This window comes from Fukomys damarensis, unplaced genomic scaffold, assembly GCF_012274545.1.
Source record: "Fukomys damarensis isolate Sample0158 unplaced genomic scaffold, DMR_v1.0_HiC HiC_scaffold_28, whole genome shotgun sequence".
Lineage (NCBI taxonomy): Eukaryota > Metazoa > Chordata > Mammalia > Rodentia > Bathyergidae > Fukomys > Fukomys damarensis.
The window spans coordinates 1,214,422-1,230,880 of record NW_022900940.1 but is presented as its reverse complement, the minus strand read 5'-3'; the positions used below and the strand labels follow the sequence as shown (position 1 = coordinate 1,230,880).

Genomic DNA, 16,459 nt, shown 5'->3' with positions numbered 1-16,459 from the left:
CACACACACACACACACACACACACACACACACACACACCCCGTACTGGGAATTGACCCAGCGCCTCTGAGGAAATTTCATCCCCATCCCTTTTTGTTCTTTATTTTGAGACCGATTTTCCTAAATTGTCCAGGCTGGCCTTGAACTTGCCCTCCTCCTGCCAAGTCTACCGCAGAGGTAGGATTGTGGACACATTCCACTGCACCCAGCTTCAAACTTATTTTTAGTCTATTGAAAAGAATATTCCAGAAATTTGGTGTTGAGTTCAAAACTGATTATAAGAATACATTGAATGGAGTACGTGACTAGCATTTAAAGTCATTATCTTACTTATAGCTTCCTCTAGCCTTTTTTTTTTTTAGTGCTAAAATAGCAAAATGTGTTACATCATCTCCTCTTTGAATAAAGAAGATACTTGAACTCCAATAAGTGAACTCTTAATACAATAACTTGTGATAGCATATCTTCCCAACATAGAGCATTAAGGGCAGGGTCATGGTTTTGTTTGCATTACCCTGAAAGAACCAAGTCTCCAGCTTAGTTTTTGTGAACAAAAATCAGCAACCTGAGAAGGTTACTTGCTATCCTGCAAGTATTTATTTGAAATCACTGCACATATGCCAGTGCCTTAGAGTCAAAAACTCTTTTCCTTAGACTAAGGTTCCTGAACTCGCTTTGGATGAAACACTTTCACATCTTTAATATATTCAGAGCTCATTCGTTTTATGGTAATTAGCTCAGGGACTTAGTTTTGCCTATTTTGCACTAGATTACTTTCAAGAAGCAAAGTTGTTCAGTGAATTGATTAACTATATGCAAGATTAAAATGATCTCCCTGGATGGTTACAGATTAATTAAGTGCAAATAAATTTACAAGTGATCACTTTGAAGTTCTTTTATAAATAGGTCTTGCTTTTCTAACTACCAGATGACTGTCAACTTCTGAAATTAATAGCTCTGCCTTTTCTGAGAATTGTGAGTTTCTATTTCATGGCTAATCGGTGGCACAGCAGAGAGTACTGAATTTTGAATATTGCATCCTTGTAATAGTTACAGTTTTAGTGTCTTGATTTTAGCTTCTTGGGGCTGTACTATTTCATACAAATGTACACAAAGTAAATGGGGGAATTTGGTTAAAGCTGGTTTGCAGAAAGAGGTCATTTTATTCCATTGTCTCTTAAGGCTTTAATACTGTTCTACACTTCATACTTCTAAGTTATGTCTCTTAAAATATTGCATTTCCTTTTAGAGTCTAGAAGAGAATACGGCAAATAACAATTAAGAATTAAATTGTGTCCCTTTCTATTAATGTTTATTCATCTTAATTATATTAAGACATTAAATAATCACTAACATCCACTTTTAAGAATTTCTGTTAGCACTTTAGAGTATTGGAGAATTCACTTTTGATCCTAAATAGTTCTTTTCCTTTTTGTCTCTCTTTCCACAAATTGGTCATGTTTACAGTATTCTTTTCCTTTTATATGTATGAAAAATTAGTTACTGCTGCCAAGGCCTTTACACATTAAGATAATTCTATCTTCTGGGGAAATGTGGTTTGTATCTCATAAAGAATCATATGATATAATGCACTGTTTGAAAGTAATGTTGTAATTGAAGGTTATTTTTCTCTAACACTTTAGTAAATTTTTTACTCCCAGTGTCATGAATGTATGGCAAATCCAAGAATTTGTCATACCCAGATCTTTCTTTTTTGGTACCAGGAATCAAAGTCAGTGTCATGCCTAGATGACATAAAGTTAGAAATTTTTCTCCAAGCACAGCGTAAACTTTTTCCTTTGCAAATATAGTTAAATATGTCTATAGGACTGTCAATAGTTCTAAAATTCATTTTTCTTCTTTCCTTTATTTATTCACTGTAGGTTAGAACATCTTATACTTACCAGGTTCTGCGTGGCTGTGATAAAGAGGCCTTGAAAGTGCTGTGGTGTCAAAGAATTAAAAGAATCATACCACAGTGATATATGTTCACCCATGTTTATAGTGGCACAGTTTGTAAAAGCTAAAGCTCCATCAACTGGAGACTGGATAAAGAAAATGTGGGTGATAGTGTGGCAGTTTGTAAAAGCTAAAGCTCCATCAACTGGAGACTGGATAAAGAAAATGTGGGTGTGTGTGTTTTTTTTTTATGTAAAATGGAGTACTACACAGCCACAAAGCATGAGAAAAAAGAGACATTTGTAGTTAAGCAGATGCACATTGAGGTCATACTCTGAAGTGAAGTAAATAGGACACACGTTTAAATACCAAATAGTTTCTCTGGTTGCAAAAGTAAAAGTGTAAATAAGGATCAAAATGTATAATTGGTATTGTGAAATAGGAAGAAAATGTCTAAAAGAGTAGGGAAAGTGGGAGGGGTAGGGGAAAGGAAAGAAGGAAAAAGAAACAATATGAGAAAAGGAAAAACATGGAAACAAAGTCTTTGTAAACAAGGAAGGGTGGAGGGACTGAATGGAGGGCAGGGGAATGGGGAAAAATAAGAACCAAGATTCATGTAAAGGTACAAGAACCCAATGATGAATGTAACTGTACTGTATACCTAAAATGTATTGATAAACTCAATGAAAAAAAAAAAAGAACAGATCTTTCTGCAGCCATGGAAGACTTCAAGGGAGGTGAAACTGCAGGTTTTGCTCTGAGGGAGCTGAGCACTTGCTGGTGCAGGAGGGAAATACAATCTGGTGTGGGAGTTCTTCCTCAGCAGTAGCCCTGAGTTGTGGAGGCCCAACTCTGCTCCATCCTGCCACTCACTGACTCTTAAACCTTGGATAAGTTACTAAGGGTACTTAAGCCTCTTTCTCCTCTGGACTGTATGGATTAAATGAGATTATACCAAACTTGGCTCACTGAGACACACATCATAGACACTCATTAACTGTAGTCTCTTCTATTATTTGGATTTTCAGGGATGATCAGTAGCTCTGTGAATTTGGACTATGGCCCAATTATTGAGGAAGGACAGTGAGTGACCAAAGGTGAAGCAGGAAAGATAAGCTGGGACAGGATTCAGAAGATCTTCTGTTTCATCCTCCTGTTTTATCTGAAGTCAATAGGAAGGCAATGAGGTGGCAGATCTAACTGAAATTGGATCTCATCTCTGGCTAGAATTGGATTTCGTGGAACATCCCGGAAGATGGATGAGAAGAAAATGTCGAATGTTCTTATAGTCCACGTGTATTCTATGGAAGATCCATTTTGGTTGTCTGGGCAGCCAGAGATGGGAAGAAACCAATTTGAACTACTGGAAAGGAGAAGGCTAGCAGGCTTGTATGTCGTGAGTCCGGGTGTCCCCGCTCTGTGGGATGGTCTCTAAGGCCCTGAGAGCCTCAGCAGAGTGCCCTTCTGAGCTAGGAAACAAGGATGCGTGTTTCCAAAAGATTTATGCTGCTCTGGGAAAGGAGCAAATGCCTTAGAAAGGCCCAGAGCCAGAAGATTGGGATTGGTATGTCCACCTGGATCTTCCAAGATCTTAGCAGCCCCAGAGAGTAACCTTGACAAGTAAAGCTAGAACCAAATGTCATTGCAAGACATTTTTAAAATATGCCTTTATTTTATTTGCATTCTAAGTTTCATGATAGGATGCACACATGTTTTAACAGATGGAAAGGATAAAAGGATGGCTTCACCCTGTCCCTTCTTTACTTATACCTACCATTGTGTTTCCCTTTACAGCCATGTGCCCTGAAAGAACATTCCATATTCACTCTCTTTATCAGCAAAGCACCCAGCAGGAACAGATGGCACACTGAAATTGGGGTAATGTGTGGACGCCTCAGTAAAGCAACTACTTATAAAGGTGGGGCCGCAAGGAACAGTACACTCCCCTAGGGTTGTTACCACCTTCAGAATCATCAAACTTGAGTTGGTATATTTTAGTGTTGTGAAAATTTATTTTAAACTCTTCCAGGTTGCTATTTTATGGTATGATGTGTTGAAGTTCTGCTTAATATACATATATTAAACACTTAAAGATTGTCATATGTCTTCTTTCACAAGCTGAAGACCGTAATCATTTAGTTTAATTTATTAAGTTGTTTTAAATTATGATGGCGCTTTTCCTTGTAAAGATGTTTCTTGTGTTTTATTCCTATATTATTTTTCTCTATATATTTAAGCTGTGGCAAGCGTATGATGAACAGTAATTTAAAATAATGTTTGGGGCTGGGGATTTAGCTTAGTGGTTCCGGTGCCTCCCTTGCAAGTGCAAGGGCTCGAGTTCGATCCCAGGTACCAAAATAAATAAATACATAAATTAAATAATGGTTAATTAATACAATCCAAGTAGAATGGCTCAGTCTAAGATTTTAAAATATTAAAATGGCAATAATTTGCCAGGTAGAGAAGGAAAATAAACCAGCGGTTTTGCTTTTTCTTTTCCTCCTGATTTATCCATGTTTTTCTTATACCAAATCTTACCTTTCCAAATATACCTCCCTAAGCCCCCATTTATCTATTGTATCACCTAAACTCTAGTGACTTTTTTTCTCAATTCTCGTAAGGTAATTTTCCCTTTTGTGCCACTTTTAATTGTTTTCTTTTTCCCCTGGGAGTACTTAAATTTTTCAGGTCCTCATTTCAGTTTTATCTTTATCGATCTCCCTCTTCCTTATTGATCGTGTCTTTCATTAAAAGTGGTGTATATAGGGATGATAACGATAATTAAGTGCTGAAAGTCAAGTCACTGATTTAGTACTAGAAGAAAAATAGAGCAGAAACAGAAGGTTTAACTGAATTTCAACACCAGGGTCCCCCCAGGGTTTCAGGGTCCCGGAATAAACTGCTGATGGTGGGATTTAATTGCTTCTGGGAATGTAAATGCAGTCCAGGGGAGCCTTCAAGTGAGGAGAAGACAGGAAGAGGACTGCCTCTGGTAGACTGGGATTTTGCTGTAGTATTTGCACCTGTGTGGACCATGTTTGGACTCACAGGTGCTAGTACTGGGTGTGCAAGTAAATTGTTTGGACTTTCCTCTTATGTTCCTCTATACAATGTAAAAAGGGAGTCAGGAAGAGTCTAACACTGGACAAAACGACCTGATGATTTTTTGTTTTTTGTTTTGCTTATGTAGAACTGGGCATTGAATCCAAGGCTTTAGGCAATCTAAAGAAAGCACTCCACTGCTGAGCTTACTTCTCCAGCCCTTTATTTTACTTATTTATTTATTTATTTTGGTGTCGGTGATTGAACTCCAGTCCTTGTGCTTGCAAGGCAGGCAGCAGAGCCACTGAGCTAAATCCCCTGCCCTCCCGCCCTTTATTTTGAGACGGGGTCTCTCCGAGTGTCCTACGCTGGCCTCAGATTTGGGGTCCTCCATTTCTCAATCTCCTAAGCACCTGGGATTCCACTTGGCCATGATTTGTGTTCTTTTAAACCCTACATTTTATAGTAAAATGAACACACAGTTAAGATATAATGCTTTTTAAGTAGCCTGTATCTCATACTCTTGTTTGCTTGAATTATTTGATTTTAAGACCTCACACTTTTTTGAAGTTGAAATGTGAAGAGACATACTCAAAGATATCTCTTCAAGGATCTACATTATGTCATTCTCTGAAAGAAGATCCGAATAGACTAAATGGAAGGCGAATTTCCATCATAATTCAAACAAAAATGCTTCAGAAGTATTGAATGTGTTATGCTGCCATGTAAAGATCTTCAAATGGTTTTATAAAATTCTCTGTACTGTGTATACTTACAATTGTTTTTTAAATTTGAGAGGGTTTTAAAATAAAAATGAAACAAACAATTTATTATGGGTAAAATTGGACCCAAATATATTTGTAATTTTTGCTATTTTTCATTAAATTGGCCTTATAATCATCTAGCTAACTTTAAAAAAAAGATACAAAGAAATGTTTCTCCTCATTACTTTTTGTTGTGTTCTAGTACAACCAATGTCTTAATGTCAAATACATGTACAGATATGGGTCTTTAATTTTTTAAAAATTCTAAGATAGCATATTTTCCAGTTGAATCTGCCATAGCTCTTATCTAGTTTTTCCCTCTCTATGTATCAAAAACTCTGCTGGACCTCACAGTCCCTGCCAGGTTAAATAGAGCCCAGATATACGATTTCTTGTTCCAGGTATATGAGAGAACAAGCAGAATATTTTTCTTGTATTAGATTTAACTACAGTATTGAAGAGTTTGAAAATAAAAATGAAGAAGATAAAATGTGCATCCTAAAAATGCACCTTGTCACTGCCAACAATGTCAGCTGAAAGTTTGCCTTGATGAGGGAGTAGAGAAATGAAAATGTCCCCACTTCCCAAAGCCAAAAGAAGGGCATGCCAGACTCTCAGGTGTTGTGCTCAATCTGAAGCTCTGTTTGAATTAACAAGTGATTATCCCAGAGTGCAAACTAAAATAGAAGGACAATGCATTACATTGCAGCCTGTGCTTCCTGCTCGTGTCTGAATAACTCGTAATTCATCTTCAATACTGTATATTATTTTGAACCTTTTTATCTCTGTGATTTTTAATGCACTCAAAGTCAGATCCTATACAAACCCTCTTTATATAATTGTGAACACATTATGGCTCAAATCATCATTTTAACATCTAATTTCAAATGTATCTGAGTAAAATTGAGGGGTAAATCAAAAAAGGGAAAAATATTATCTCTATTGACCTTGCTTAGGTCATAAAATTTTATCAGACATTGCTTCCATTTTACATGGTAGAAACTACCTCAGTCCCCCAACACAAAATACTCTCTAGAATAAAGAACGGGAGAGGGCTGGAGAATGGCCTGACTGTGAAATGAGTGCAGCCCTAAATGGAGATTATGTGCCACACTTCTCCTCTTTAACAGTCTCTGAATGTGGACCGGGGCCAAGCTTCCTTTCTGACACCAGGTGCTGATATATGGCAGCCTGAGTCTCAGTTTCCACAGGAAAGTCCATGAAGAGCCCCCATTTACCCGGGGCTATTTATACTCATAGAATGATCTACATCAATGAAGAGGAGACTTATTAAAAAATAAAACACAAGAATATAGATCGTACTGAGAATATGGTAAACAGAGGTTTAAATATATATTACGTGTGTGTGTGTGTGTGTGTGTGTGTGTGTGTGTATAAGTGTATTTCATACACATCCACTCATTGAAAGAATGATTCTTGTAGCCCAGGCTGGTGTTGGACTCATAGGAATCCTCCTGCCTCAGCCTCCTGAGTGCTGGGATTACAGGCATGTGCCACCATGCCCTGCTTGAAAGAATGATTCTTAACAAGTCAAAGTGGAATCATTTGGTTACTCTTCATCTGCCTAATCTATTTTTAATAATTTAGCACCCAAAGTGGATTTTTAGATGTTTCCTATCACATCTGTCTTCAAGTATTAGAACATATTTTAACTTTTTAAAAATGGGGTAACATTACTTTTTATTACCTTTATTCATTTCAGTTTCTGCTCTAGGAAGAGGAAATATGACCCAGAAATGTTACTTTAGTGTGGCAGCCTTTTAAAGATTATTGCTTCTCAGGGGTTGGGGTGGGAGGTTCTCTCCGGAAAATATATTCTTTTCAGGCTCTGTTTCAATCGCGTTTATCAGCTCCATGATGAGTCAATTTCTATACAATCTGCATTTGAGGGTGGTGAGAAAGCCTCCCAGATTAAATGATTTCTGTGATTTCTTGACGAACATACTTTATGAAACCATTACCATATGCACAACTGTTGCACATTAGAAAGTAGCTCAGACCCCACCTGCTATCTATTTCCAAAGCACACAGGAGCACCAGAATCTTATGGAGGCCCTTTGGATCCTCGAGACCTTTGAAAGTAGAAAGGAGTAACCCTCCTGAATCCACATTGTTGACCCCGCTCACATGGACAGCACTTCTACAGAAGCGTGCTGTTTTCTTATTGGGTCAAAGAAAACGATTATTTACCATGCCAGAAATGGAAACTAATAAAAAGGGCCTCTGAAGAGTTTTCATCACCCTCTGATGTTCAAGGAAGGACAAAACTTGATAGGACAGCTTTTAAAAAGACAGTCACCAATCCAGTGCTTAAAGTGAGAAAGGAAATAGTCAGCAGGTTGATGGGAGCCCTTAAAGGTGCAGCCCTGCAGTGCCAGGAATAAAGTGTGCGACCGAAGATCCAGAAGATGAAGAATATAGACTAATTAGGTTGGATGCTTATAAAATACTCATTATTCCTTTGAAAAAGCAGAACCCGGTATTTTCAGTCAGCTTAACGTCAGCCCACAGATATCTAAATATAATTTGGAATTCACTCATGAAAACTTTAAGTCAGAAGGGATCTTGAGAGCCATGCTTCCTGAAGGTCAAGATGTGATTTCAGGGTTTAGCAGAGTGGGACATATTGAACACCTGCACCTTCGAGATCACCAGCTACCATTCAAGCATTTAATTGGCCAAGTCATGATTGACAAAAATCCAGGAATCACCTCAGCAGTAAATAAAATCAATAATACTGACAATACGTACCGAAATTTTGAGATGGAACTGCCACCTAGAGAAGAGGACATGATGGCCAAGGTTTGAGAAAACAACCATACTTATGAATTTGCTTTTTCAAAAGTATACTGGAGGGACGTGGATTTAGCTCAATGGTGCCCCCGCCTGCCTTGCAAGCACAAGGGCCCAAATTTGATTCCTGATACAAAAAAAAAAGTATTGGAATCCTAGCCTCTCTACAGAACACACCATATTATAGACCTTCTCAAATCTGGGGATGTTTTATTTGATATATTTGCCAGGGTTTGACCCTTCATTATTCCAGCAGCAAAGAAAAACTGCACTGTGTTTGCCAATGATCTCAATCCTGAATCCCATAAATGACTGTTGCACAATTGTAAATTAAATAAAGTGCACTCAAAAGGTGAAGGCCTTCAACCTGGATGGGAAAGACTTCCTCCAAGGACCAAAGAAGAGTTACTGCAGGAGCTGGAACTATCAGAAGAAAGAAAATCCTCCATCCACATTGTCATGAACTTGCCAGCAAAGGCTTTTATAGAATTTCTCAGTGCTTTCAGATCGCTTTTAGATGGGCAGCCATGCAGCAGTGAACGCCTTCCCAGAGTGCACAGTTACAGGTTTTCCAAAGATGCTAATCCTGCTGAGGATGTGGGGCAACGCGCTGGAACTGCACTGGGTGTTTCATTGGAGGCAGTTGGTTCAGTTTACCAGGTAAGAAATGTGACCCCTAACAAAAAAATGCTGTGCGTCACCTTTCGGATCCTAGCTGCTGTACTCTACAAGAGACAGACCATCAAACCAGCTCATCATGAAGATCTGCCTGTTAAGCAACAGAAGACAGATGATGCATTTTCAGAAGAAAAAACAGAAATTGTTTCAAATACTTAATTGGAAGTGTTTTCTCCATTTCACCACTATAATTTTATGTAATTTGTATAATTTCACATTGAATTTAGGTATTGTGCTCTGCTATCTTATTGTTATCAAATTAAAGTTTGGAGGGATCTCATCTGACTAGAAAGCTTCTGCACTGCAAAAGAAACCACCAACAGAGCTAAGACACAACCTACAATGTGGGAAACAATTTTTACCAGCTGCTCCTCAGACAAAGGTCTGCTACCTAGAATATATAAAGAACTCAAAAAAAATCAGACCCCCCCAAATATAAAGACCCAATTCAAAAATGGGAATCAAAGTGAACAGACATTTCTCAGACAAAGAAATAAAAGCAGCAAGTAAATATATGAAAAAATTTTCCACATCAATGCTCATTTGAGAAATGCAGATGAAATCAACACTGAGATTCCACCTCATCCCACAAAGATTGGCTTCTATCAAGAAATCAACCAATAACGAATGCTGGAAGGGGTTTGGGGAGAAAGGAACCCTTCTCCATTGTTGGTGGGAGTGCAGACTGGTGCAACCACTGTGGAAATCAATATGGAGATACCTCAAACAACTAGGACTAGGTTCCATTTGACCCAGCTATCCTTCTGCTGGCTATCTTTCCAAAAGAATTAAAAGAATCATACTATAGTGATATATGGTCACCCATGTTTATAGCAGCACAGTTTGTAATAGCTAAAACTTGGAAACAGCCCAATTGACCATCAGTTGGAGACTGGATAAAGATGATGTGGTTTTTCTATAAAATGGTATACTACTCAGGCATAAAGAATGAGATATTATACTCATTCATAGGAAAATGGATACATATTGAGGCCATATTCTTAAGTGAAATAAATAAGACACACAGGTATAAATACTGAATAGTTTCTCTGGTGTGAAAAACTAAAAGTGTAAATAAGATCCAAATTGTATAACTGATAAAGTGAAATAGGAAAAGAAGGGATGAAGGTGTAGGGGAAGTGGGAAAGGTAGGGGAAAGGAAATGAGGGAAAAGAAAAATTATGAGAATTGGAAACAAAGTCTTTGTAAATAGGGGAGGGGGAGGGGGTGAAGGGAGGACAGGGGTATGGGGAAAAATAAGAGCCAAGATCTGTCATATAAAGGTACAAGGTCCCAATGGTAAATGTCATTGTACTGTATACTTAAAAAGTACAAATAAACTCAATGAAAAAAAAAACAGTTTGATAACAGGATGATAACAAAAAAAAAAAGAAAGAAAGTAGCTCAGATTCAATTTTAAGTTCTTCTAAAGAAATGTGACCTTTCTAGGAATAAGTTATGTGTGTCTATTCCTGAGGAAAGGAACCCAAGATACTGTGTACTGAAAACTATGTGTGAGTCCACCTGGCATTCACCGATTAGTTATCAAGTGTGACCTATGCTCCGAGGATGCTCTAATCATAAATACACCATCCAGCAGTGAGCAAGAGAGGCAAGGCCCCTTGATCTCATGCAATATCTATCTGAAGAGGACATAACAGTCATGGGGCTGGGGAGTGATATGCTGTAATTTAGATAGTGGCAGGAGAGGAGGGATGGGTTTCTTTTGCTGGAGTGAACTAGAAATGTCTTTCTGAGATGATATCTGCTTAATACCTGGTTGATCAGGAAAAAAATCAGTGGGTAAAGTTGAATGATCCTGAAGATTCCAAGATCTGGTGGCATGGTCCAGAGGACAGAAAGAATGTGGATGTTGGATGATGTGATTTAGATAAGTTTGTTTTATATTTTGGTACTGGAGATTGAACTAGGGTCTTTGCGCTTGCAAGGCAGGCAGAGAACCACTAAGCTAAATCCCTGGCCCTTTTGGGGGGGCGGTGTTGAGGACCCTGTAGTTGAGACTGACCAGGAACTCACTATGTAGCCCAGGCTGGTCTTGAACTCACAGGGGCCCTCCTGCCTCAGCCTCCTGAGTGCTGGGACTACAGGCATGCACCACCACACCCTGAAGAACGTGGATGTTGAAAGCCTTCAAAGAATAGTGAGACTGGAGCAGGAATAATGACAATGATAGGCAGGGCTGTAATATTTCAGGCTACTGGTTTAGCAAATGAAAAATATAGGACTCCCTGTTACAACTGAATTTCAGATAAATGACCACATGTCCCATGGAGTATTTTGTATTTTGTGGCAACTCTATTCTTATCCCTACTTTTTTTTTCTGGTAAAGAGAATTGAACTCAGGACCTTGTGCTTGCCAGGCAGGCAGGGTGCCCCTGAGCTAAATTTCCAGCCCTCATAGTCCTACTTTTATCATCTGAACAGGAACACTTTTGAGTGAAGAGGATGCTACAGACAGCTATTTCAGGACAGCCAATAAAAGCTCAGTCTAGTACAGGCAAACTAGGATGTGTCATCATTGTACTTACGCGGTTTGGAATTTTTTCCTTCACATTTCATTAAAAGTTGCCTTTTCAATTAACTAACAAGCCATTGTAATGTTTATTTAGAAGCTCAATTACTTACTAATGTTTTCGTATCTTTTGCCAGCCTTTTCCTCTTGCTGATGTCAAGCATTTTTAAAACTCAAAGAATTTGCAGGAGCACAATGTTGGGTCACAGCACCCATAGTCAGAACTCCAGTGAGGCTGATGGACCCCTCGTCTTTTGTTCTTAAACATGATTTTACTAAAAGGTCTCTTTGCATCATTAAGCAGGTGCATCCTGGTGAGTGACTTCCGTGTTTCTTTTTCCTCACTTAGCAGCATAGCATAAATATTAATTTATATTTTGAAACTTTATGCCAAGAACCGTGAGATCATGGTGCTTGGACAAAATCACCTGGGAACTTCCTAGAAATGTAAATCTTGGCTCCCACCTAAGATTTACGGAAGCAGAAAATCAGATTGGGCTCAGCAATCTATATTCCTATAAGCCCTCCAAGTTATTTTGATACATACCCATGCTTGAAAACCTGCCTTATATTATCTTTTTAATGGCTATATAACATCAAACAATGTTAACAAGCTTATCTAAATTGATTGCTATTTCCACTCTTATAATATTACATACTCTCTTAGCAAAACATTTGCTCATAGTTATAGCTTTCTTCCACATTTCAATTATTCTTAGAATAGAATTATAAGTGCAAACGTTATAGCCTTTATATGTCACATTTTTACCAAATTTCTTCCCCAAAACATGCATTTATACTGCCACCCCCACGAAATACAGATGAACAAGCTTTCCTATAACCCAACTACTCCAAAGTGGTATCCCTTTAAAATGAACAATTTAACTGATTTCGTACCTTCAAAGTGTTAGTTACTTCATTTTGTGAATTTATTAGTAGAATACTCATCGCTTCTCGGCCTTTTGGCTAAGATCAAGTGTGGGGGATACTTTCTCTTGTTTTGTTAGAAATTTATATTTCCACTGAGTAAGTTACATGTTTTTTGTGTCTTCTGTCCATTTATCAGTTATCTATCTTGTAGTTTTTAAAAACTGAATGAGTATTCCACATGCATGTATGAGTGTGTATATGTGTGGACACACTACTCCTGATTTCTTTTTTACTCTTTTTTTATTTTATATCTAGCTGAATTTGTTACAAACTCAGCAAGATTCTTTTATTAATTATACAGCACACAGCCAGGTGTGATACTGCACACCTGTAGTCCCAGCTACTGAAGAGGAGGACTGAGAATTCCAGCCCAGCCTGAGCGACCTAACAAGATCTTGTCTCAAATAAAAGGGCTAGGGATATATACATATATATAGTTCAGCACTGTCTTGGTTCACTCATTGGTACCACAAAATAATAGTAGCATAGTACATGTTATAAATACATACACTTTATTTAACAGGTGCATTCGTAGTTTCAAACTTTATTTCACAAGCAGGCTGTTTGCCTCCAAAATCATCAAGGTGCGCTAGGATCAGATGTGGAAACAAACGAAACCAGCATCTCAGCAGCTGTCACATTCTCATGCATGTTATGTGTTCAGCTGTACTCCCCCAGGACTTCAAGCAGGCTCTCAGAGCCCTAGCATCTTGTAGCCACGCCACTGAAACACAAAACATCTGTGGATGGCAAAGAAGTGTGAAGACAGCATGACAAGCTCACGAATGTCCTGTCCCTGGAATGATCCATCTGCTTTGCTCACAACTGACCTGATGGTCACAACTACTCACAGGGTGTCAGCCATCTGTGAAGCAGAATGGGAAATATAACCCATAACTACCTGGTTGGCGGCGAAGGCATGCATCTCAGTTGCTTTCAAATTATGGTGGCTAATCTAGAGTAATACCATTGCATACATTCTAGGCATTCCTTTATTATATTAGGCCAAGTTCAGGCAGAAAGACACTACTCTTTATTTTGTGTGTAATAGAAACTAGGAGTTAGTACAGACGTCAGAAGCTCTGGGGAAATAAGAGGGTGGAGATGGTCCACAGAGACCCCAAGGCAAAAGCTCCGAAGCAGGTGGTTGCATGAGCTCCTCCACAACCTTCTGCAACTCCTAACAGACTCTGGGAAGCTCTCACCAGCTCTTTGTGTCTAGCCAAAAATCAGCTGTTAAGTTACACTGCCCATACCTCTGGCTACCACCACGTCAAGCAGATAAAGGCTGGCTCTTCTCCTTCATCTTCTGGATCTCACACACGTGTGTCTCATTTTCCAGCTCCAATCCAGAACTGCACAGGGCGGCACCCTCAGAGACGTGTGTAGTCCCTAACCCCTCCTCCACGAGACAGAGGAGATGGAAGAGGCCGGTTGGGAGGCTACACTGACAGTAGAGAAGCTGGCATACTTTTGTGTTAACTGCCAGCAAATACAAGAAACCCAGAATACAGAGTGAAACCATAAGGATGATATTCGATATCATTAACCTCAATGATAAATAGTTTCTAGCACTAATTGGAAATAAGTAGTAGTCTTCTCTCGATGGGCTGTTCATAAATTTTGAAAATTACAAGGTCAGAGGGCCAGGGATTTAGCTCAGTGGTGTGGCCACCTGCCTCACAAGTGCAAGATGCCAAGCAGGATCCCTAGGACCAAAAAAAAGAAACCTACAAGGTCAAAAGGGAAATAGCAGTTTTATCTAGTACTTTGTTCAATTCAGTGCTAAAAGCCCCCTTATGAGGACATAGCAGAAGTGAAATAACCAGTCTTTAGCATAAGATAAAGCAGAGCTAGCATGTAGTCTCTAACTTAAGGCATAATTTGAGACACAAACATGGATAAAGAGCTACTATATTTAGAGCTCAGAATAATTTTTTAAATATGCATTTTTAAAACTATAAAATGCATTACAGTATCTCTTATTTGCCTGCAGTTCAGACAAGAAAACTATAACAGTTGTTTGTACAGCAGGTAGAAAAACATTTGAATAGGGATTTAGGGCTTATAGAGAAGCCAGCCTCGGAGAGTTCAGGGCAGGGACACCACTACTAACGGTCAGCAGAGCTAGCACACTAGGCTGTCCACCAACAGCTTCAAGCAAAGGGTAGCCTGCTATTGATGAAGTCAGGGAGCTCTCAGTGAAGTAAACCAGCTGCAAATGTGAGAAATTTCAGTTAATAAGATAAAATATTAGCACTGAGCTGCTCTGGAAAACCCACTGCTGAAGAGCGGTGATAAGCTAAGCTACCAAGGCTGAAATGATGAGCTAACTCCCCCTTGCTTTATTAATTATTTTAATATTATGTTTAATAGGGAATGTGTCTGTCCTAAGTATGGTGGCCCATGCCTGAAAGCCCAGCGCTCTGGAAGGCTCTCAAGTTTGAGCCCAGCCTGAGCAACTTAGCAACTTTTGAGGCCACATTTGAAAATTTAGAAACTTTTTAAAAATGTCTGGGCATGTAGATTTGATTTCAAACCCCACTACCACAAAAGTGTATGTGGGGTGGTCTCTAAGGTGACCTCTTGGACTGTCTTATAATCTGTTCTGGTGTTTGGATATAATTTACCTGAGGGACTAGAAATAGATAAAATTTTCCTCTGCAGAAACAAGTAAGAAAGTCTCTCTCTCTCTCTCTCTCTCCCTTCCTTCCCTCCTTCCATCCTTTCCTATCTCCCTCCCTCACAAGAAAAGTTATTTGTTTTGGGAGCTTTATTCCTTTTGTACAACTCCTTAAAGATGCATATAATGGTGCTTGTTTGAATTTCTAGGATTCACCTTCCACTCGTAGAGCTATAGCGAGGGTATCACACTTGACACACTTGTCCCTTCAGACCAAAAGCCACTGAAACACTGTGTTTCTGTCACCTGTCTTCCAGTGATAACACTGGAGTGATGACAAGGGAGGTTTGGTACTGCTGCTGGCTGCCCTTCCTTGAGTCTGTCCATAGATATTAAATAGCAAACATTTTCATCCCCAACAAACTTAATGACCTTTAAAAATCATTTAAATAAATCTACTTGCTAAACAAGCAAAACAAAGATTCCACTGTATGGCAGGTCTAGGTTGGTAGTGGCTTCTTAGTGGACTGTGTTGAGAAGGGCTCTGACCTACATCTGAGCTTAGCAGGAAAGGAGGGTTGGTTTGATGTGTGATGGTCACATGGAGTAGAAAGAGCTGCTGTGACTTGCCTTCCACACGTTTCCCACCCATGACATCCCCATTTAATCTTCTTGTCTTCCAAAGTAGAATGAGTTTTTTTCCCTGCTTGGATCTATTTGCCATATTAATTTAATATCTTTGTTCCCATGCCTTTGTTAGACTGTACATTAGCACACTTACAGTGCCTATAAGACACAAAATATAACATGATTTTCAAGATAAATAATAGATCTCTTTGTTGCTTAGATCTTAGAAATCTTTTCACCTCTTGCACTAGATTTGTGTTGGGGCAAAACCCTTTTGGAAATGTCACCACTAAATCATTTCTATGTGCTGCCTCAGATAGGCAAATGAAATACAACAGAAAATTCACACTCCCCTGCTTCTTCAAGTGCACAGCAGGATTGGTGAAAAATACTATAAAACTAACACCAGATGCCAGAATTTTTTCAATATAGCAAAGAACAGATAGAAATAAAAGCTTCTCTATAAAACACATTTGTTTCTGAGAAGTCTTCTCTGATTCTCTTCAAGCTAATCCCTTCCAAAGTTCTCATCACACCACACACAGTTTT

The 16,459-nt window shown here is 38.8% G+C and overlaps 1 pseudogene; it reads left to right on the top strand.

Moving 5' to 3' along the window:
* LOC104850953 overlaps positions 1-9,356 on the top strand; it is a 16,191-nt pseudogene extending 6,835 nt beyond the window's left edge.
* The last annotated feature ends 7,103 nt before the right edge of the window (positions 9,357-16,459 follow it).